This window comes from Oryctolagus cuniculus, chromosome 2, assembly GCF_964237555.1.
Source record: "Oryctolagus cuniculus chromosome 2, mOryCun1.1, whole genome shotgun sequence".
Classification (NCBI taxonomy): Eukaryota; Metazoa; Chordata; class Mammalia; order Lagomorpha; family Leporidae; genus Oryctolagus; species Oryctolagus cuniculus.
The window spans coordinates 103,755,798-103,779,636 of NC_091433.1; the positions used below are offsets into that span (position 1 = coordinate 103,755,798).

Below are 23,839 nucleotides of genomic sequence, written 5' to 3' on the forward strand. Positions count from 1 at the left end.
CATCCGCGGCGGCTCCGGAGCTCCGTTCCCTTTCCAAGCATGAGCCCCTGGCGGCGGCGCAGTGGCAGGGCGGGAAGGGGAGAGGTAGTAGGGCCCTCGAGGGGGGCGCGGAGACTGTTGGGGGGCAGCCGGCGTCACCCCCGTTACCCATGCCCCGCCCGTCCTTTCTCCTGTCCGCGCCGGGAAGCCTCCGGGCCACGCGCCCCCCACCCGTTTCGCGCGCTCCGGAGCCCTAATGGGCGCACTGTGTGCTTTGGCAGGGGCTGCGCCAGGCGCCGGGCGGGCCCGAGCCGCCTCACCTTCGGCGAGCGCGCCTCAAAGGGCCGTGTTTCCCCTTGGGTCTGGCGAGAAGAGCGTCTGAGAGCAAGAGCAGCGTGCGTGTGCTAGGGCGTGTGCGCGTGTGAGTGCGGTGCGCGCGCAGGGCAGGGCAGAAGGCATTCCAGGAGGTTCTGGTGCAAACGTATCCTTTTCAGCCTGGAGATCGAAATCTGCAGCTCAAGAGCTTATTAGTCCCCCCCCCCCCCACCTCCACTCCCGGATCTCTCCCCTTGAGTCTCCCTCTTTCGCTGGTCTGCCCGGCAGGTTCCCAAAGAGATCCCCCTTGCGGTCCGGGAATATTCATGGCCACCCTGCCCCACGTGAGCCAGGGGCAGGCTGAGGAGGGCAGCGTGGGTTGGGAAATGCTACCGCGAGCGCTTCCACCAGGCACTGCGCTCTGTAGCCTGGATTGCATGCGCCAGCAAGCCACGGGCTGGGGACTTGCGTGTCCCTTTTCTGTCTTGGCCTTACAAATTGCTATATGGACTGTTTTTCTCCTCGGAGGAATAGGGAAGCAGTAGGAACCAATTGCTGACCACTTTGTGGATGTCTTAGGTGGACAGTTGTGGTCCTGTGGTGCGCCGGTCCGATTTCCTGGTGCTTTTCCAGGGATGGGAAGTTGGGATGAGGCACAGCAAAGTCACTTCTACCTTTTCAGTTTTGAATAATGAACTCCCCTTCTCCCCTCTCTGTGAGTTCCATGGTCCCACAGAGAACAGGGACTTCGCTTATCTCTGCACAAGCAAAGCAAGATTAGCAGAGGAAAACTTGGGCCGAATTAAATTCCTCCTTAAAACATTAACCAGAAACTCCCTCTCTGTGCAAACTTAGTTCTCAAGGGGGAAGCAGGAAGAGATGTCCAAGTTGAGTCTGAACATTTCTCTCCTTCCCTGAAGCTCTGGTTGCCAAAGTGTGTATTTTTGATAACCTGAGGATTCAGAGCGTTTTGAAAAACACCCTTTCTGTGTGTTTTATTATTATTTTTGTTGTTGCTCTCTTTCTGGCTTTACATATTTGCATCTGAGGGTTTGCAATAATTTGGCAGCTTCTTTAGAATGCTTTTTTTTTTGCGTCTTGGATTTATTAATATTAGATGGTTTTACTGTTAACCTTAATTTTTAATAAGACCTCCTGGCCCAGAGAAAGGTTGGGAGTGACATTTGCGCACACTCAGTGGTTGCCTCAAGAGGCCCTCACCAGCCAGTATCTTGATGCAATTTCAACTCCTCCTTTGCAGATGATGATTTATAGACAGCTACATTTTAACAAAGGATGTTAATGGTAAAATGTGAGTGTTTCAATGGATGAGCTTTTATTTTTAGAATCAAAGTTTAGCTTCTCTTTGAATTATTTATCAAGCTGTTTGCCCATAGGACTTCCTAAGAGAGGGGAAGGTGAAGGGGAGGGTATCACTTTTATTTATTTAAAGCATATGTTAACATAAAATTTAAAAAACTCGCCTTGTGGAAAGCAGCAAGGAGCTGCGTCTGGGATCCTGAGCAACAGAAAGCAGAGCACAACCTAATTACCTTCCTCGCAAACGTTACTCAGCGCACAGTTAACTAAAATATTGTATGGCAGTGCCTACAAGCTCCTCCCCCTGAAGTATAGTACAGTTTGGTAATATACTACACATATTTATACACGATGTAAATATACATATGCACAAGGGTAGATGTTTATGTACAGAACATAACAAAATATATACATACCCCAACTGAAGACATTTGCGTGTAACATGCCCATGTGTAATATACTGAACTTCTACCATTAACAATACATTCTATAGCAGATAGTCTGCAAATAAGAGGAAGCAAGTAAATCTTACTCATGTTGAGAATTTTTTTTCCAAATTCCTTTTGAAAACGGAATTGTTCTAACTTAGAGAACACCACAGAAATCAGTAAATACTAGACTCGTAGTATTATTTTAAGCACACCTTATTGGAAAGTACTACGAACTTAAATAATTTGTTGTACCTAAAATAAAAACTGTGGCATACTTTAAACTGCACATTTAAAGCATAAAAACTCTACGAAAGTCGGGTACCTATTTTTTGTCTTTCTTTCACACACTACATACTATAATAAGGGAATGAAAATTAAATTCTGGGTGCACTGGAAAAGAGTAGTAGTTTCATTTTCCATTCTACTGTAAAGAAAAATATTTTTAAGTAGTTAAATTTATAGGTCTCTATCTGCATTAGAACAGTTACAGTAGTCTAGTGATAATTTGAAATGTAAAAGCAAATTATAAGTGTATACGTATACTTGAAATGATTTAAATAATATGGGATGACATTCAATTAAGTGATATTTTGAATCTTTGGATTTTCAAATTTTTTTTTTTTGGTTAAAATCAGCATTGCAGTTAAAATGAATACATTGGCATTCATTGGCTAGAGTCCAAATACTCATTTGTGCTGGGCAAATGTAAAGAAATGTTTTACCTGGATTTTATCCTTTAAAAGCTGGTTGTCCTAGTTGATAAACGAATTAAAATGATAAACTTTTTAAGTTTTTTTTTTGAAAACTATGATAAAAGGTGCTTTCTGATGTATTGAGAGTTATTTTTACTGATATTATAAAATATCTTGTTTGCTTTTCTATGTTAATATAAATGTATATTTCTTTCCTGAGAAATGTGTGTCTATGGTGACATTTATCCTCACATGTAAATTTATTGTTATTTATTTCCAGAAGAGTATTTGAAAGACTGATAACTCATTGGTGGTATCTAAATATTAGTGAAAGGTTTGTGAAAATAAAAATTCATTTTTGAGCTCAAATACTTTTTGAGGTTTGCTTCTTAATCTCTTAAGTAGTTTGAAGTTAAAATGATGAAAGGGATTTTTTTTAAAGGCTGCTAATAGGAAAGTGGTAAAAACATGTTTCTGTAGTTGGGGTTTAAGATCAACTTGCAAGAATAAGTTAGTCTTTTATTTTAGAAAGTTTTTTTTTTAACTCTGAGGCTATATTGTGATATGAAGAGACATATAGGCTGTATAATGAGTTAAAATGTACAATATGCACTCAAAAATGTGATTGAAGAGTCACTCAGTACAAAATTGTAAAATAATATTTTCTGCCGATTTAATTAATGAAGTAGATAAAAGGACTATTTTAGTAGGCTCAAATTACACGTGCAGAAAGATTTTGTAAGAATGCATCCTTCGGCATTCTGTGGCCTAAAAGCAGACAGAACTATAACATAGCAAATAAAGCTCCCCAGAATGTAGGCATCCAAGATTCAATTTCATTAAAAATTTGGCAGTTAAAGAAAAGAAGGAAAAATGCTTATTAAATCAGGGCAGCTATAAAATGTTGACAGATCTCAAGTTTCATATCCAACTAGGCTCTTCGAAAACTGCTGGGATGCTGGTCAAGTACTAGTTATTCTGTCAAACCGTTTTTCATAGTGAATCATCTTTCAGTACCCTCAAAGTTAAACTCCAACTTCCTAGACTAATCATTTTCTCTCCTCCTCCCCTCCCCCCCACCTTCTCCCCCGCCCGCCCCTCTCCCTTTTTCTTGCTTTCTTTGCTCCCCAGCCTGCATCTGTAAGAAGGTTGGTGAGCCTGTTTATAGTGATCAGAGAGAGGCATTCAAGGAGGATGTGCAGTCTTGTGGCTCAGTGGTTAGACACTATCGGTGGTGCACATGGAGTATGCTTGGGAAATACCTGTGCTGCCTCAAAACATCTTTCTTTCCCCCACACGACTACCAGCATCTTTTAAAGCGAGAGTAAGGCAATGTCTACCAAAGGCAAAGTAAACGGGAGCTTTGAACTATTTATTTGGATAATTCAGGCCTTGCAGCCCTCCCTTCCAGTGCCTGAGAAAAAATAACGGCGACATTTGGATAATCTAGATAACCTGTGATTGTCCAGTTTGTATGAAATGGGCTAATTCTGCAAGATAGTGCTTGATTCCTTATTCTCGCAGTGTAAGAGAGCTGGATACCAGCATCTGAATGGAATTCCAGTTGGGGTCATTGTAGGGGTGAAGACATTTACTCCAGATTTAAAAATTAGGGGAGTTGAGGGGCCTGATTTGCCAGGTTTTGCTAAGTACAGTGATTGAAGTTATTAGATAATTGTTCACCTTCCTACTCTGCCCCAGGAGAGGAGACACATGCACATATTATAAAATACTTTAAAATTAATGTTAAATAGTCCAACTGGGATCAGTAAAGTTATTTACATTTAACAATGGATTGAAATGTTAGCATTCTACGTTGAGTGAATTACGATCTTGTCTCCTATGCGTGCTCTGTCTTGGACACGTTTGCTGTACCAATCATCAAGGGTGTTTTCGGGAGGACAATTTTCTCAGCGTAATTTGGTGGATTGAAAGGTGCTGTCCCTTCACTTTCTGTGGGGTTGAGAGAATGAGAGAAGACAAGGTTAAGTGTTGCAGGTGGCAATTAGGCCACAGACTGTTTTAAAGTTGTCTCTGGGAGCGTAGGATAAAATTGAACATGATTCGCGTTTACTTTAAAGACCATTTGTAAACATTAATTACAGGCACTTTTTAAAAAGATAGTGAGTTGCAAATAAATATTCTTTTCAAAAGAGCATACGGGTTTTCTAAGAGGGCACCTCAAAAACTCTGTGGAGAAATGCAGTGAAAAGAATCAAAGTTTATTTTGGTAAATATTTTTGAAATCTATATATAGTCTTTTCATGATACACATTTTTTATGAACTTTCTGAAGTCTCCTTGTATTAATAAACTTTGCTGTCTTTCTCAAAAATATCTATAAAATTTTGTCACTTTGTTTTGCATCCATCCAGTTAAATAAGCGCAAGAATCATTCTAACACATAAAGCATACATCTCCAAGAATAAATGAAAGTGTATGCTGGTGAAAAGAAAATATTGCTGACTCACTTTTGCTGTAATTTCAGGAGAGAGTGGCTAAGTGAAAATTATGGGCTAGTAATGTTTTCTACTTATTTATAAAGTCATTTTGTTATACTAACAGAAGCTGTGTTTCTCGACTGAACTTAGAAAAAGTGTGATAATCTTTTGAAAAGTATAATGATTCCAGTTTCTAGATGCATTCATAGCTTTCATGTTTGCTCATACAGGAATTAAACACAAAGATATTACTGAGTGCATGAATAAAGGATTTTAACGGTTGGCCGTTTAGACCCAGGATTGTATTTCCGATGGTTACAACCACTGGTCATCTTTTGCTATTTGGTCTTTCACTGAAGCTTCAGAAGCTTATACCTTATGAGATTGTTGCAGAATCACCGTTTCTCACTCTAGGCCCTTTTCAATAAAAGGATAGCATCTAAGGAAGTTTTACAGCCAAACAAAAATAGCAGACTTGTTGTCAGGAATTTCTCTTGGCATAGGTTATTTATGAGATTTTCTAAAAATTAATTCCTAGAGGGATATTTGTTTTGTTTCTTTTCTCAGTTTAGAGGTAGAGCCCACTTCCCCACGGCCGTGGATCTCAGTCAAGGCCGTGGTGAGGTAGCCATGTAATTTCTTTATCTTTCACCTGCAAATTACACACATTATTTTGCAGCTCCAAATAAGCATTCCCAATGAGTCGCATTCAGTAAATGTCTTTCACAGCATTAGTACAGAACTGAGGTACAAAAGAATATTAATCTAATACATTCCAAAATTCAAATACTTGTGATTAATAAGCATTATTATCTATAAATAAGGCCCTAATGATACTTTGGCAGTGTTGTAAACACAAGAATCAGAGGCAATTATTGTCATTATTGTTCGGCGAGCACTTCCCGTGAATACCAAATGGGTACTGCTGTCCAGCTACTTGGCAAGTAAGGTTCCTATAAAGAAACAGATGTTGGCCAATCAGGGCTGGCTGCTATTAACTGCCCTTAACTCAGGACTCAGAGTCCAGAAAGGGAGAAAGGAAAATGCAGCAGCAGCACCACCACCAACAAGAACACACCAAGACGTCAAAAGCGGTTGTGATGCAATTTTTTGAAATGCTCTTTAAGAGAAGCACAAAAGGCCTCTCCAACATGATGCTGTCTTCGATGCATTCCGAGCCACCGCTTCCGCCAGAAATTAAGGCCTCGTGTGTGATGAGGCCTGGGGGATGAGGTGCCCTTCAAGTGGACACAGGGGATGAGAAGGAGGCTAACAATGGGAAAACCCCTTCCAACAGCATTGGCCTTCCGAGGTTTCCAGTTTCTTTCCCACCCACACCCCTGTGCCACAGGGCCAGCTGGGCCTCAGGGTCAGCCAGCTCCTACTGAGTGTGTGTGCCAGGAAGGGCCGTGGCAGTACACGTTCTAGAAAGTTCCTCTCTCTCACAGAACAGCACAGGCCCTAGGCCACACACCTGCAGTGCACTCTGGGTCTTAGAAGTCAGAGGGCAGAACCTTCTGGGCCAACAAGCTGAGTTCCCCGCTGCAGTTCAGTGGCATTTGGAGAGGAAAAACAATTGTATACATTTTTCTAAGGGCGCCCTTCATGAAGAACTGAATCTAGATTTGTTTGTCCAGTTTTAGATTTCCTGTGCCAACCTTTATACTTTAAAGATGTTACATATTGAAGGGGCTGAAAAAGCACTGAGTGTCTTTTCCTAGGCTCTGAAGAAACTTTGAGAAGACCAGGGCTGGGGTGTTCGGGGTAGAAGGAAGGTGATATTTTGAAGAGGCAAACTCTGTGCCACCCGTGGTTGTTGTGTGTTGGTGACAGCATAGCCATGTTCTTCATGGAGAATTGTTTCCTGCGACAACACACACCTCTGCACCATCACTTTACAGTTTGGTGGGATTTCCCCTTTGTGCCCCCTAGGGAACTCAGAGTGATTCCATTGTCCTGGTAATAATTGGGAAAGAGGAGGGCTGGGAGTGTCACCTGGGAGATATCCCTGCAGCCCCTTCTAGAAACATTCCTGCTGGCCTTGGCTGCCCCGAGAGCAAGGTGGCCGCGCTGAAGGATGCAGGTGGCTGGCCGGGAAAGCTGCTATGACAGAGGCAGTCGGGTGGCAGCTGGGCCCTGGGCACTCTGCTCAGTGGGATGGAGGGAGACGTGTGCACCAGGATTCAGCAGCATGTGCACCATCACTGGGGATGTGGACATGAGAAATAGGGGGCTCTTCCCAGCACATTTCTTATTCCAAACATAATGACTCAAAGGAGAAGTTCCTTAACAATAACGACGATGGCAATAATAATGATACTGCAGTTTTACTCAGGACTTACTGTGTACCAGCTGTTGAAACATATATATGTATTATCTTCTTTGAGAATCTAACCACCATCTAAGGTGAAGTTTGTGTCTAGGTTTCACAGATAAGCCTGCCCAGGTATGCAGATGGACTCTTAACCTGTCAGGTGTCACCTGTTGCAATGGTGGCACTAGGTTCTGGACTTGGGTCTTGTCAGTTCAAGACAGTGTGCTTTTTTGTTTAAATGAAAGGATTTTTTTTAAAGATTTATTCTTGAAAGTCACAGTTACACACAGAGATGGAGAGGCAGAGAGAGAGAGAGAGAGAGAGGTATTCCATCCACTGGTTTACTCTCCAGATGGCCACAATGTCCAGAGCTGCACTGTCTCCTACATGGGTGCAGGGGCCCAAGGACTTGGACCATTTTCCACTTCTTTCCCAGGCCATAGCAGAGAGCTGGATGGGAAGAGGAGCAGCCAGGTCTTGAACTGGCACCCATATGGGATGCCGACACTGCAGGCAGCAGCTTTACCTGCTGTGTCACAGTGCCGGCCCCAAAAGGATTGATTTTTAAAAGCAGAATGACAGAAGGAGAGACAGAGAGAAACCTAATTTTTAAAAAGATTTCATTTATTTATTTAGAAAGAGTTAGAGAGAGAGAAGGAGAGGCAGAAAGAGAGAGAGAGAGAGAGAGAGGGAGGTCTTCCATTGGCTGGTTCACTCCCCAACTGGCCACAATGGCCGGAGCTGTGTTGATCCAAAGCCAGGAGCCAGGAGCCAGGAGCCTCTTCCAGGTCTCCCACATGGATGCAGGGGCCCAAGGACTTGGGCTGTCTTCTACTGCTTTCCCAGGCCATAGCAGAAAGCTGGATCAGAAGTGGAGCAGCCAGGACTCGAACCAGCGCCCACATAGGATGCTGGCACTGCAGGTGGTGGCTTTACCCGCTACGCCACAGCGCCGGCCCGGAGAAAATGATCTTTCATTCACTGGTTCACTCCCCATAACTGCAACAGCAATATCTGGGCCAGGCTGAAGCCAGGACCCAGGAACTCCTTTTAGGTCTTCCACATGGGTGGCAGGGGCCCAAGTACTTGGGCTATTCTCTGCTACTTTCTCAGGCACATTAACAGGGAGCTGAATCAGAAGCAGAACAGCCAGGATTCCAGCTGTCAGTCAGGTGTCGCAAGCTGTGGCTTGACCCACCCTGCCAGGATGCCAAATCCAACAATGTGCATTTGACAGTAGTGCTTTACTGCTTTTTCAAATCTGTGGGGATCTTTCTACTCTTTTTATTATTAAGATGTAGTTATTTATTTGAAAGGAAGAGTTATGGAGAGAGAGTAGGAAACAGAGATATCTTTCATCTGCTGGCTCACACCCCAAATGGCCAAAACAACTGGGGCTGGGCTGATCTGAAGCCAGGAGCCAGGAGCTTTTTTTGGGTCTCTCATGTGAGTGCAGGGGCCCAAGAACTGGGGCCATCTTCTACTGCCTTCCTAGGCACATTAGCAGGGGGCTGGATTGGAAGTGGAGCAGCCGGAACTCCACCTGGTGCCCATATGGGATGCTGGTATTGCAGGTGTGGCTGTTTACCCCACTGTGCCGTAGTGCCAGCCCCTTTTATAGTTTTTATTTTTATTTATTTGTTTGTTTATTAATTATTTAGTTTCTACCCTTCTTGGAGTTCCCCAGGTCTGGCCACATCTTTGCTAGCTTGTCCAATAGTCCTGTGACATTTGGTGCATACACCCTTATTCACCAACTCCCACCCCCCATCCCACATTAAAATAAAGCTACTATAGGCTTTGTAAGACACACTGTAACTACATCCTTTGCAATGTATCCCAGACTCTCATGATCATGAGAAAAGAATAAGGCTCACCATATTAACCCAAAAATAATTGTTACAATTTTTGATGCTCCATTTATATCGAAACATTGTAGGTTATTCTAAGGGTCTCAAAAAGTGTTTATGTGTGTTTCTAAACTCTCTTGCATAGAGGAACATGCCTGATTCTTTATACGTGCGCACCCTGGGAAGAAAATAGCCTGTTGACTGGAAGCAACGTCCCTACCCCTGACGTTGCCCCTGTTTCAAGGCTGTAAGGGATCCTGGCAGCACTTGTAGGAGTGCCCACGGGGCTGGCTTGGCTGGATTGCTTGCCTCTGTGTTCAGCTCCCACACAGGGGCCATGTGAACCCATCACCTGCCACAGGCAGGGCCCCCATTCAGGCATCCTCTTAGATCTTGGCCCTGTCCAGGAAACCATGCAGCTGCACAGGTTCTGAGCTGGGTTTTGCCTCCTAGGGGCGTGCCACAACTCCTGTGCCTGCTCCTGCACTCAGTGACCAGGGGGCAGGGAGTGCGCAGGCTGCGCCTGGTTAGAGGAAAATACAGGATTCGGTCTGGGGCTTCCGGGGACACTGAGTTACTTAAGGAACTTTGAGAAACACAGGTGCTCCACTCACAGCAACAGTTAGAAAAGACTTCAGTGATGATCTCATTTTAAATGAAATCTTCATTACTGCCGCTGGTCCCCAAAGCGCAAAATGTTATTTGCAAAGGTCGAAGTGAAAAGGTTACTTGACTTTCAGAAAATGACTCTTTCATCTAATTAATTAATTGACATGCTGCCTCATTCCAGGGAAGATTCTGAGGCAGTTTAGGAAAAGACAAGGTGGAAAGAAGTCCAGGTGGGAGGCATGAACCAGAGTAGAGGGAACACACACGAAGGCATGCCATTCAGGGCTGTGCTCTGCTCAGAGATGTTAGAAAGTCATAATACAGCATGGGGTAGAGTTTTGCTTTCTCCATGCCAAAAAAACAAAAAAAAAAATTTAAAAAACAGTTTGACAATGAGGTATCAATCTTGTTAACTTTTATTTTAAAAAAGAAAAAGAGACACTATTTTCAAGATGCATTAGCAATTGCATGTGAGTTGAAAACATTTTCTAAACATCTTTGATCCATTTAACCTCAACGAAAAATATGCAGAGGATAATTTACTATGACATCTTTTGTATTCACAATAAAAAAGCTAATCCCGAGTCCATTAGAATTTTATATTGGAGAAAGAGTATTATGAAACTCTTTGACAGTCTTTAATGCTAGCAATTGGCATTTTACTTCCCATACTTACCTTCCGTAAGATCGTTCAACAGTTTGCAAGATATAGATCACATTCTGCTTCTTCCCAGGAGGCCCCAGAAAATCAATAAATGATATATGTTTTTCTCTGCTTCTGTTTTTTGTTTAGGTAGTCAAGAGGCAGATCCTGCAAAGAGTTCAGTAAAGTCCCTTATATTCAAGGCATATAAATTCATCTGTCCTCAACTGAGTTGCGACTAGCTAGCTCACTGACTCAGCTGCGTCTTGTAACCCCCTTTGTTTCAGTTTTCTCATCTGTAAAATCAGGGTGTGGGATGTACTTGATCTTTAAGTTGCCTTTTAGCCATAAAATTCTGTGTTTTGAATTTTCTGTCACCTAGAGAATCCATTAATGTAAGCATGATTTTTATATCTATTTATATTTCAATTGATATAGAACTTGCATGTAAAGAAGAATACAGGGCATTCTGTTATGCAGTGTAAATCAATAAAATGAAAATGTACCCATTGACAACATTTGTATTTTCACCTATTACAGAGCTGTGCTATCTCTTTGAATACAATACACTTTTATGCCCCATTAAAGCATGCTTGACATAGCTTTCAACTACTTGCAAATGCTGAGAAGTTGAAAAACATAACATTTACAAAAGATACATCTGGTGCATATTTATATGACTTGGAATAAGGAATCATTTAAATACTGCTGAGCCATCTCCTTATTAGGAGAAAAGATATTCCGTGTCCATATGTGAAGTCGGTAGTGCAATACATGTAGGTTTAAATTTCTCTTGCCTATTTTTTTCCTTGACACTTGTTAAAAATATGGAAATATTGATTAGAGATTAAATCATTTCTTTGAGTTGTTGGAATTGCTTTTCCCCAGAATTTTATAGATTACAACATTAAATCTAGTTTACATTCTGGAGGTGATAAGTTTTGAAAGAGATTAAAAGCAGCACTTTATGCAGAGAAAAGCTGCTTATTCAGTACAGAAGTTCTTAACCTGGGGGTTAAGGACTCATTAACCATCCAGCGATGAATTTCAGGGGCTCTGAGAACCCCCGAATTTGTATGCCAACATTTATGTGTGTGGAGGCACGTGGCTTATTTTTATTTTATTTTATTTTTTTCTGGAATGGGCCTAACTTTCATCAGTGTCTCAAAGCCGTTTTTGACTGTAACGTACTGGAAAAACTTGAACTTGTAAGCAATGCCAGGGGTCACCATTTGCTGGCTGCTTTCCTTGGAGCAGGTTAGCCACCTGCCTTCTGTAGGCCCCATCTCTAAAATGAGAGGTTGCCTTGGTCATCCCAGATGCCCTTTGCAGCATCAGCATTTCGGAGTTCTGACTTAGAAACTTACCTCCTTTCGTCTCAACCTTCTAGTCCCCAGCGTCCTTAGCATTTGTTTGATGGGACATTTTTCAGGCTGTGTGGTGGAGGTCCTGTGTGGAGGGTAGCTGAGACTAAGCTGAACTGTGTGTAGAACAAATGGAAGTGCTCTTCTCGGAAGCCGTTTGGTCCAGCAGATTAAATAGCACCTCTACTCTCCAGCTCATACACCCTTTGATTAACGTTGTGGGCTGTGCGTCTAACTGGAAGAAGTGAGGAAATCAAGGTACTCTGTTCTCTGCTATGTAGAAGAGAAAAAGAGACAGCAATGTAAATTAAAATTTCCGACCTCCTTGTCAGTTTCTTATCTATTGTCAGTTTGAATAATTTCGAAATCAGAAGGATGCTGGAGATCTGTTTTCTCGTTGGTTTTGAGCCTGAGGAATTTGGAGCTAGAGCTGTGAGCCAGGGAACAGCCCTGATTTGAATTCAGAGGGTCAACCCCTGAGCACAGATATCAGGCCTAAGATAAATTCCAAAAAGGTTCAGCTTGATATTTAAACCCTAGGGGTCGGAGAGAGTTCCTCCACGTGGACAAATAAGAATCAAATAGGGCCAGAGCCTTGCCAGTTCTTTCCCTGGGAGAATTAGTGCCCCAGTGGCTTTGGTGATGCGGTACCCTGGCAGGGATCCAGCTTGACCCAGGAGAACATTGTTCTAGTGGGCGCCTCTGGCCTCAGGCATTGGCCACTTCCTACGTTTGCATAGATGTGACATGGTTTACCTCCAACAGGTGGAGGGCTTTCTTACGTTTTTCCAACTTGCAATTCATTATTATGATGTCCTATAGACAAAACCTCCACAGATATCTATAGTGAAAAACTTCTCGCGAGGGATCAGTTTGAAAGACTCTCCTATGTTTTTCTCTTTTTGAACTGTTACGATTTATCATGTCACAGTGGTAGCTGAGTGTGTGCACTAACCCCACGTGCAGCTGCAAGCCAGCCCCCAGCTTCACAGGTAGGCTCCCACCCTCACCTTTCTTCCTTCCCCCAAAGATATCTATTAATATTGCAGTTGTGTCAAACCCTTTCATTCTAACAGGGGATGATAAGTCTTGCTGAGTTCAAGCCCCAGGGAGGTTAATTTTCAGGGAGGATGGTTTGCATGGGCCCCTATAGCACTGAGAAATCTGCAGTCAGAAACTTTGCAGGTTTGTGGAATCTGACTGATATCTCCTAATGACTCCTAGAAACCTGCAGATATTGAGATTTGGTTATTATTTAGCACTCTATTTCTCATTCGTATTTTTAATGGCTTGGCAGAAGTTTTCATGACCAATTGAATTGCAGAAAAAAAACAGGAAAGAGAGCAACATGATTAAAGATTAAAATATCTCAGACCAAATTTCAGTGAGAGAGGAAACAGAATAAAGAAATAATATATACATTTCTTCAACCTAAAGGGGCCACAATGCCCATGTGCCAAAGCATTTCAAAACCAGAAATACACTCGGCACTGATTTTTTTTTCCTTTAAGTAATTCAGTTGCTAATCTGCCTCTTACATTATTTACTTTGATGGAAAGATGCTTCGTATAATCTTGTATGCTTGTTACTCTTTTTTTTTTCTCCTTTTACCTATTTTTCTTTTCTTTCTTGTTTATTCTTGGAGTTCAGAGTAAGTTTGGCTAATGATGCTGTTTTCACCTTTGGAAGAAAGGGAACGTTCAGGTTGCCAACTTAAAGAAATTTGCTGGGCGGGCACTGTGGTATAGTAGGTGCTGGCATCCCATATGGGTTCTGGTTTGAGTCCTGGCTGCTCCACTTCTGATCTAGCTCCTTGCTAAGTGGTGTGGGAAAGCAGTGGAAGATGGCTTATGTACTTGGTCACTGCACCCATGTGGGAGACCCAGAAGCACCTGGCTGATGCAGGCCAGCTGAGGAGTGAACCAGTGGATGGAAGATTCTCTCTAACTCTGCCTTTTAAATAAATAAATCTTAAAAAAAAGAAAAAGAAATTTATTTCAAAAGGAGAGAGAGAGCGAGAGAGAGTGAGAGAGAGCAAGCCAGCTTGTCCCATCCACTTGCTCATTCCTCAAATGCCCCCAATAGCTAGGGCTGAGGCAGTCCCAAACCAGGAGCTAGGAACTTAATCTGGGTCTTCCACATGGGTGGCAGTGACCCAAGCACTTGAGCCACCACCTGCTGTCTTCCAGGGTACTTATTATTTTTTTTTAAAGATTTATTTATTTATTTGAAAGTCAGAGTTACACAGAGAGAAGAGAGACAGACAGAGAGAGAGAGGTCTTCCATCCGTTGGTTCACTCCCCAGATGGCCGCAACGGCTGGAGCTGTGCCGATCCAAAGCCAGGAGCCAGGAGCTTCCTCCGGGTCTCCCACGCTGGTGCAGGGGCCCAAGGACTTGGGCCATCTTCTACTACCTTCCCAAGCCATAGCAGAGAGCTGGATCAGAAGAGGAGCAGCCGGGACTCAAACCAGAGCCCACAGTGCCGGCCCCTTCCAGGGTACTTATTAGCAGGAACCTGGAATCAGAAGCAGTGCTGTTATTTGAACCCAGGAATTCTGATGGATGTGGGCTACTCAAGTTGTGTCTTTATCACAATGCCAAACATTTACCCCAGGACTGCCAAATTTTGGTGACATTGTTTCAATTGCAAGAAATCTGAAATCATCTGTCCTGTGAGAGAGCTGGTTCCTATTTCCCTGTTTCTCATTAACCTCCTCTCCTCCCTAGCCAACTTCCTTCCATCAAGCAGATAACACATGCACAGCTCCTCCATGGTTTGGTAAACTACACTTCAGCCTTTTTCCTAGGGAATGTGTTGGAGAATATCATTGATAAAGCAATTGCATTAGGTGTAATGAGATCTATCGATAATGTTACCAGGTTTAGATTTAATCATAGCCCCTTCAATCTATAATATATAAATGTATTTCACAATTCATGGAAAAGTGGAGTCAAAAGATAAGCTTATTTTGGTGCAAAAGTTTTTGAAATGTACACACAGATTTTTAGAGAGATTTATTTTATTTACTTGAAAGGCAGAGTTAGAGAGAGAGAGAGAGGGAGGGAGGGAAAGAGAGAGATATCTTTTATCTCCTGCTTCACTCCCCAAATGGCTGCAGTGGTTGGGGCTGGATCATGCCAAAGTCAGGAGCCAGGAGCTTTTTCCTGGTTTTCCTCATGGGTGCAGGGACCCATGCTTCCACTGCTTTGTCAGGGAGCTGGATCTGAAGTGGAGCAGCCTAAACTTGAACCGTCACCCATGTAGGATGCTGGCACTGCAGGCGGTGGCTTAATATGCTATCCCAGAACGTTGGCCCTCAGATTTTTCTTAATACACATTTTCCATGAGCTTTTTGAAGACTTCCTCTATGCATGGATTTTCAAAGAGTTTTTGCACCAAAACAAACATATCTTTTAATTCCATCTCCATGAACACTTGAAATACTCTTGTATCTGTTCATATGCATATACACAGGGTTAATGTCATTGAACTTTGGCATCATAGGAACTTTAGGAGAAGAAATGAAGTCAAGCATGTCAAAATCTCCTTAGAAAAAACTTCTTTACAAGTCGAAAGTAGTGTTACTTTCACAGTGACTTGCTCTGCTACAGGGGGAAGTTACAAGTCTTCCTATGAAAAGGATGGGGATATAAAAAAATGGAGCAGAAAAAGATCTCTACATACTCTTTTTTATTTTTATTTTTTTTTTATTTTTGACAGGCAGAGTGGATAGTGAAAGAGAGAGACAGAGAGAAAGTTCTTCCTTTTTGCCATTGGTTCACCCTCTAATAGCCGCCACGGCTGGCGCACCGCGCTGATCCAAAGGCAGGGGCCAGGTGTTTCTCCTGGTCTCCCATGGGGTGCAGGGCCCAAGCACTTGGGCCATCCTCCACTGCACTCCCTGGCCACAGCAGAGAGCTGGCCTGGAAGAGGTGCAACCGGGACAGAATCTGGTGCCCCAACTGGGACTAGAACCCGGTGTGCCGGTGCCGCTGGGTGGAGGATTAGCCTATTGAGCCGTGGTGCCGGCCCTCTACATACTCTTTTGCCATGCACCTTATTCAGATTTTTCAGGTCCCTTCAACAAGGCCCTGGAATTTCCACTTGCACTTAATATAGGCTATTTGTATTTGGAAACTTCGTTCCTTTATCACAAGGATTTCTGTGGGTTGGGTATTATTATTCAAACCTGGGAGAAGGTTATGCATTTGAGAATTGGGATCCTTCAACTCAGGTTTGCAATCTAGAGTCTGCCCAGAGAATATTTTCTTATGTCTTATGAACATTTATACTTATTTCATTATTTAATTATTTATGTGAATTCCAGATCATTTTGCTAAGAAAATGTGAAATAGCCCATCAAGAGGAAAAACAAAGCAAAACAAAACAACCCCAGGCTCACAAATGTTCTGCTACCTTGCCGTGCCTGTCAAGTGGAAGCCCTGAGAACGGAACTCTAAATGATTCTTTAGAGATGCCTATGGCATTACAAAAATTACCCAGGACAGTTTCAGTAAGGGGTATTTTTCTGTTCAAGGCTGGAAAATAGTCTTATTTTAAATATTGGAACTCTATTTTTTTTGCTAGCTGTTCTAAAAATATTACACAAGATCTTAAACAGGATCTTAAATTTCCTCTTTTCATCAAATTATCAATCAGTAAGATTTTGCTGATGGAAAGCCTTACTGAAGGAGACCAGGAAATGTTCTCTTTAAAGGTCTAATTCTCCACCAGGAAGGGCACAGGCTGCATTATCCCCCCAACTTTGGGAATTTACGGGTCAGTGAGAGCAATGGTGAAAGTTCACCTTGTAGAACCAGATCCTAAGAAAAGCCATTTTGCCAATAATCTGCTGTGAGGAAGCAGCATCAATTAATTAATATTGGGGAGAGCACATTATGTGTCTGCATGCTTAAATGGCTGGCCCATTTGGACTGAAATGAGTGACGCATTTAGCTATAAATTCCAGTTAAGTTGGTGAACCATTTAACTCAGTAAACGAATTAAGTAAGGCTAAATTTAAAAGTATGAATTGGATGGCCCGAGTAGATGGATCAAAATCAAAAAGAATGCCATAAAGAAATATGGACAGAGCCCTGGGAATGAGGAATTTCTCTCCATTTTCAAAGAAGTCCCCAAATAGGCTGCAAACATCTTTTGCAGTGATTTAAGATGGACGTGTTAACTTTCTGGGTATGTAAGGTAGGAACGGAAATGGAGAAAAAGACCTCAATAAAAATCTAGAGGTTTACAATAAAAATACTCCTTAGAAAACTGCATATGTTTTGAATAAGAAAAAGCTTTCCTTTCTCTCATTTTGGTTATGCCTTTTTAAGTTGCTAATTTATTTATCAGCAGTCTTAACCCAAGTCAGGTGACTTGGCCTTGCTGATTCTTCTGTTGGCTCTGATGCCTACTTCCGGGAGTCTCCCAAGGAGATAGTGTTTATTTACTTTGTGCAGAAAAAACAATTAGACTCTTTCCAACCTCTCGGTTGTATTTTAGTTTTTTTTTTTTTCCTCCTTGCGTTTTTCTTTCCTTTTGCCCTATTTCTCTCTTAATGCTTAAAATTAATCTCCCACTCCCACACTTTTTCCTCTTTGCTCTACCCTCTGGCTGCCTCCCTCACAGTGATATTACTGGGACTGCTTCTCTGCCCGACCTGCCAGTTTCCCTTTCAACAGTCCTGAAGCATCCATCCATTTTCCTTTATCCATGGCACCCCTGTTTCTCACAGTTCCTATGTGAATATATGATTTTGTGTTCCCTCCAGAGAGATTTCTATAGGATACTGTTGGAAATTCCAAGCTATTGGAAATTAGAAAATTCCAATATTTGGAATTGTGTTGATGGACAACTAATTTTTCATACAGTTTTTAAATAACTTTCCAATTGGATTTGCTCCTGGAGTTTTTTCCAAATTTGTTCTATGTTTCTCTTCCTAATAGGCACAGGTCATCTTTTCTTCTTCACTCGCTTGCTTAGATCCTTCTTTGTGGAGTAGGCTTTGGTCAGATTGAAGAAATTCTAGACTGAGACTTGTGCCTACCCAAGAGACCCTAGGCAGGGCGGCACATTCTTCTTTGCAACTACATAGATGGGCCTTCACACCCATTCTTTTTGGGATCAGATTTGGCTGGTAGCAGGAAGCCTGCTTCGATGGCTAGTGGCACTGTGTACATGTGTGTCTATGGACAGACAGACAGATGTCTGACTGAGGCTTGCCACTTATCACTTGTGTTACCCAGGGTAAACCACTGAATTCTCTGCAGCTCTCCACATTCTTGGAACTAATAACCCACAACTCACGGGGTTTAGTGGGGGATTTTGCACTGGGAGCATTTCCAGTGACTTGTAATTTCCTGTTCTAACCTAGGAGGAACCCTTAGAAAACTTGAAATAGTACAAGTTAGACACAATAGGCACCGTAAAGGCAGTGGAAGTTAGGAATGATAAAAATAGTGCCCCTAATATAGCACTTCCAGTGTTTCAGAGGACACTCATATTGTCCATTTAATTTACCCTCCCAATAATGCCAAGGGCTGTGTGAAGATCCCAGGACTCTCTGCAGGGAACTGCAGCATCTTTTTGGGACACTGCTATTATGTGATTTATTTGCGAGGAGTGAAATATCCACTAAAAAGCTACTTGGATATTAGGAAGGTAATGGCTGGTAAGAGATCATCCTGAGTGTGGAAAATTGGAGCCATTCAACCTTGTAGAAAAGAGGAGTTTTATGTTTCATTCCCAAGTTCAGAGAAAAGAAAACCTTTCCTTTTCTTTCCACTTTGTTTTTTTTGGCAAGGCTCAGTAAGACTACAACTCACATGTAAGACACACTGGGCCAGATTTTCAAAGAGCCTCTGTATTTTGCATGTGTTATATTTTTCATGCCCAGCTCCAACTCTGGGTGCTGGTAGAGTTTGTGAGGTGGAGGGTGGGCACAGACGGGCTTTTCACATTTGCTGTTCCACTTTGAATGTGGAAATATACTCACTTTTATGAGATTTGGTTTTCTTGAAAGTTGAGTTCCTTAAGGAAGCTTATACCTTGAGCAGCATAATCTTGAAATGAGCAGTTCTGAAAAAATAAATAAATAAACGAGATCTGTGTCTGACTGCGTGGATAGTAATAAGAAGTTGTTATATTGTCAAAAATAGAATCAGCCAAAACAGTTCTCCAAATTATCCTGGAGTTGGTAAGGGCTGGGGCCACTTTCCCTTACACACAGGTCGGCATGCCTTTTATCTTGGCAACTTTTGTCTAGAATGGACCTTCACTGGAGAATATTTGCATGTCTCAGAATTAGTGTTTGATAACAGAAAACCTTGACACTTTGGTTTATTATGGGAGAGATGTAGAGTCCTTCTTTCTGATGTGACCACTGGGGACTTTACACTCCCTTGTTTGGCTCTTTGCCATCTGTGTCTGTTAGAGTAGGAAAGGTACTGTAGTAGAAAATAAACAACAGAATCTCAATGGCTTGGAACAACAAGAATTTATTTCTTGCTCTCACTGCATATCTATTGTGAGTGGGAAGGGGAGGGGAGTGTCTGCCAGTCACAGGGACCCACAGTAAGGGAGGCTGCCCTGTGCACCTGCTTCCACATTCACCATAGCAGGAAAGGGGAACACGAGGAATCTTGCCCTGGCTCCTAAAGCTTGTGCTCATCTATGAGACCTCCACTTCTCATATTTTCTTGGCCAAATAAAGTCCTCTCACAATGCCTAACTTCAAAGCATTTTGGGCCGTTTGGTCCCATGCTGAGCCTAGACAGAAGATAAGAGAAAGAGCTAGGTGTCTTGTGACCCTCCCATCATCCATTAAATGGAACTATGAGGGAAGGGATTGCTCTAAATTATGATAATTAGCACTGCCCCATACATTTCTGAGAACTGATAGAAAAGCATTGTCATGAAGATCCAATAGTATGCCCCAAGTACTAAAACTCCTGCAGCCTTGGATCTTATGATACAGCAGCTTCAAGGACTATTGATGCTTTGAAATGTTTTCAGTAACAGTGACTATAATGAAAAAAATAGTGAAGAGCAAATATTCACCCATAAAGAGAAATGCATCCCTTAAGAAATTTTTTAACTTCACTTCTTTTTTCCTTTAAAATTGTCTTTCAAAAAATTTTTAAAAAGACTTATTTATGTGAAAGGCAGAGTTACAGAGAGAGAGAGAGAGAGAGGGAGGGAGAGAGAGATAGGGATATCTTCCATCATTGGCTTCTCAGATGGCTGGGCAAGGTCAAAGCCAGGGGCCTGGAACTTCATCTGGGTCTCCCATGTGGTTGGCAGGAGCCAAAGTACTTGGGCCATACTCTGCTGCTTTCCAAGGCATATTATCTGTGAGCTGGATTGGAAGTGGAGCAGCTGGGTCTTAAACAGCGGGGATGCTGGCGTTGCAGGTGGCAGCGTAATCCTCTGGGCCATAGTACTAGCCCCTGTCTTTTAAATTTTAATCAAAGAACGACATTGTGATCAGATTAATCAACATTTGATGAGTAGGAATTAAGACTCTTGGAGGAATTAGGGAGAGTAGACTTCTCAAGTTGCTAACATACAAGTTAGAGTCTTCAACTCATTTTTTGGGATTTGAGTGTCATCACAAACACCACTACCACCACCATCCCTATCAACTTCACTATACCACCATCATCACCAGCATAGTCACCACTATCACTACCATCACTAGGACCATAACCACCACCATTACCATCATCAACATCACAACCATCATCACCAACCATCACCCCCACCCCCACTACTACATCACCACCATCACCATTACCACCACCATCTCCATCACCATCACCCCCACCACTACCATCATCACCATAACCATCACCACCACCACCCCAACATCATTATCATCACCACCATCACCATCATCCCTATTGCCGTCACCATCACTACCCCCACTACCATCACCATCATAACCACCATGATCATCACCGATGCCACCATGACCACCACCATGACCACCATCGTTATCACCACAATCACTGTCATTGCCTTTTATCATTTATATAATGTTTCTCTTCAGACCATGACAAGAACCTTCAATTAGGTAAGATTTTTAATTAGGTTTGCTTTCTCTTCATATTGCACAGTCTAAGAAATAAAAAGGTCTATACAAGAAAACTAGTAACTCAAAAACTTCCTTGGGAACTGGGTCTGGACTAAACTTGTCTTTCTCCATTTTCATTCTATTTTCTGTCAATATTCTTCCTATGGTAGGTTTTCTTGTTAAACACCTTTATTCATTGCCTTATTATTTTATTTCAAAATAGTATTTTATTTATTATTTTTTGAGATAACATTTTTAATTTACATTATAGTCAAGGACTTAATGGTTCCACTAAATAAAAAGTTCAAAAAATAAACTTGAAAGAGACCCCAGAGCTCAAAAAAAAAAAAAAAAAGTGACAGACATCATCACCAGTAGGTCTCAGAAAGGGTTGTGTGTTAGTGTGCTTCTGTCTCTTTTACTATATGTACCACTCTGGTATACCCTTTTGAAGTGCAAAGATACGAACAGGATTCCCAAAGGTAGGGTTGTTTTTCTTGCCAAATCCTGTTCCTCTGTGAGCAGAAGAAATGCTGGAAGGTGCATTCATGAGTAAGGTGACAAAGTGACCAGATCAGAGTGAGCGGGCAGAATCTTGCCAGCTGCAGATATCACTTCAGGTTTCCCCTGTTCGCTCTGAACTGGACATGACACTCCAGGTGGGAATCATGTTTCCAGTGGGCTTCACAGGGGAATCCTGAGGTCATTGAGCTGTAGAGGTTGTGGTTCTGTTGTGGCCTCTGGCTTATGAAGTCAGTGGTGTCTTGGATCCTTGCCCATAGCCTGTGCAATTGCCACAACCTTTTGTAATGCATTTGTGTCTCTAAACACCCTTCTTGGCTGGGGTAGTATGAAGACTAGAGGGATTCTGGCCCAAGGCTAAAGCCCTAGAGTTTTACTATTACCCTTCAAAATAGTAGCAAAACAAAGATGTTATTAAATTACCAATACTAGCTCCAAGTGAATGTTTTCCAAGAATTCCATACTTCCACCTCACATAATACTTTTTTCTTTTGGGGATTTTTTTTTTCTGAATCAGTTTCCTTCTTTGTGGCCCAATAATCTCCAAATAGAATTCTCTCCATCTTCCATCCTTCATCAGGAGAAAAACATAGTATCATTTTCTGGCAAGAAATTAATCTCTGAAAATGAAAGACAATATTTAGTGACCAAAAAAAAATCCAAGAGTACAACTTCTCTGATGAATCAGAACTGGATGTGATTAAGGGCTCAGTGCATTAAAACAATGCGCACCCACATCCATTCCTCCATTTCCCAAGAAAATCAGACTGTGCCCTTTAAGTAAGTTGGAGGTGCTTAACAAACTCTTTCAGTGAGCCATAGATAAGTGCATTGGCATAGTTTGAGGAAATGCATAGAGGAAATTAAAAATATTTATTTTATTGAACTAATAGTCCCGGCTGGAGATTAAAACAGCAATTGAGCCCACAACTGCAAGATAGATAGCTATTTAGCAGATTAGTTTCTATTTATTTAGTTCCCAACTGTCAACTTGAGTAGTTTTAGATTGTAACTCACTAAATGCTTATAAGAGAGTCCCATGACTCTAAGCCTGTCTGAGACTGTAACTTCAGATTGAAATGAACTTAGTCTGGGGCGGCATTGTGGCCCAGAGGGTTAAGCCACCTCCACATGTAATGCCAGCATTGCACATGGAAGTGCCAGTTAGAGTCCTGTCTGCTCCACTTCCGATTCAGCTCCCTGTTAATGCTTCCAGGAAGGCAGCAGAAGATGGCCCAAGAGCTTAAATCCCTGTTGCCGATGTAGGAGACCTGAATGGAATTCCTGGCTCCTGGTTTCAGCCTGGCCCCAGTTCCAGCCATTGTGTTCATTTAGAGGGTGAACCAAGATATGGAAGATCTCTCTGTTCTTTTGTCTCTCTCTCTCTGTCACTCTGCCTTTCAAATAAATAAATATTTTTAAATATACTTAGTTTGAGTATTCATATTGGTGGACATTATTTTTATACAGAGTTTGAAATTCCTGTGAACCTAGGTCAGCTAAGAATTTGGTATGTTGTAGAGAATTATGATCTTAAGGCCATACATTTTGTTCTTGCTAGTTTGGAAAGTTCCTCATGCCATTTTATAATGTGCTTCAGAAGAAAGCATTTTAAAAAGCGTTATCTGTGAATCAGAGCTGGCTAGCTATTTTCATTTTGGGCTTTATCTCTTAGCTACTTGAATCAGAGCACACTGCTTAAGCACGGTTGTGTTCAGTATCATAGTCATATCTTCTTTGTGGATGTACAACTGCAGTACATACTTTCGTTTTAGATTTATAAAGGAAGGCATATTTGTAATACAACATATTATGGTGAAGCAGCTATGTTTTTTCCCAGGAGATGGTAGTAGCTACAAATTAGATTTTAATGAGTGTTTGCTAAGTACCATGTTCAGGCAGTGGGCTGAAGGATTTTGTGTCCATTAGTTCCTGTGGAGACAGCAACTCTGTTTTATGGTAACTCTGATTACCATCATTTTGCAGGTGAGAACACTGACAACTCAGAGAGGAGACCTAACTCTTCCATGGACACCTACCTGGCAGTGGGAGAGCTGAGATGCTGCTAGCCTAGATCTTGGAGCTGAACGTGTGAGACCTCTCTTAGAACAGGCAACAAGCTGGGTATTTGATCGCTGTGGACAAGAAGTGGTAAGTGCAAGTGTGAAGCTGGCTTTCCATTCTCTTGTCCTTGGTAGAAATACTCATGTGAAACACCCATTCCTTTTCAAGCAGGCTGTCCATGGAAAGGCGAGTGTGGGCACACATTCAACACAATCCCC

The 23,839-nt window shown here is 42.1% G+C and overlaps 1 long non-coding RNA gene across 5 annotated transcripts in view; it reads left to right on the top strand.

The window, feature by feature from the left end:
- LOC108175989 (uncharacterized) overlaps positions 1-23,839 on the top strand; it is a 58,954-nt gene that overhangs the window by 8,260 nt on the left and 26,855 nt on the right. For all 5 annotated transcript variants that reach the window (XR_011386442.1, XR_011386441.1, XR_011386438.1 and 2 more), the window contains exon 2: positions 23,544-23,708. This is a non-coding gene — a long non-coding RNA (uncharacterized lncRNA). The remainder of the gene's footprint in view (positions 1-23,543; positions 23,709-23,839) is intronic.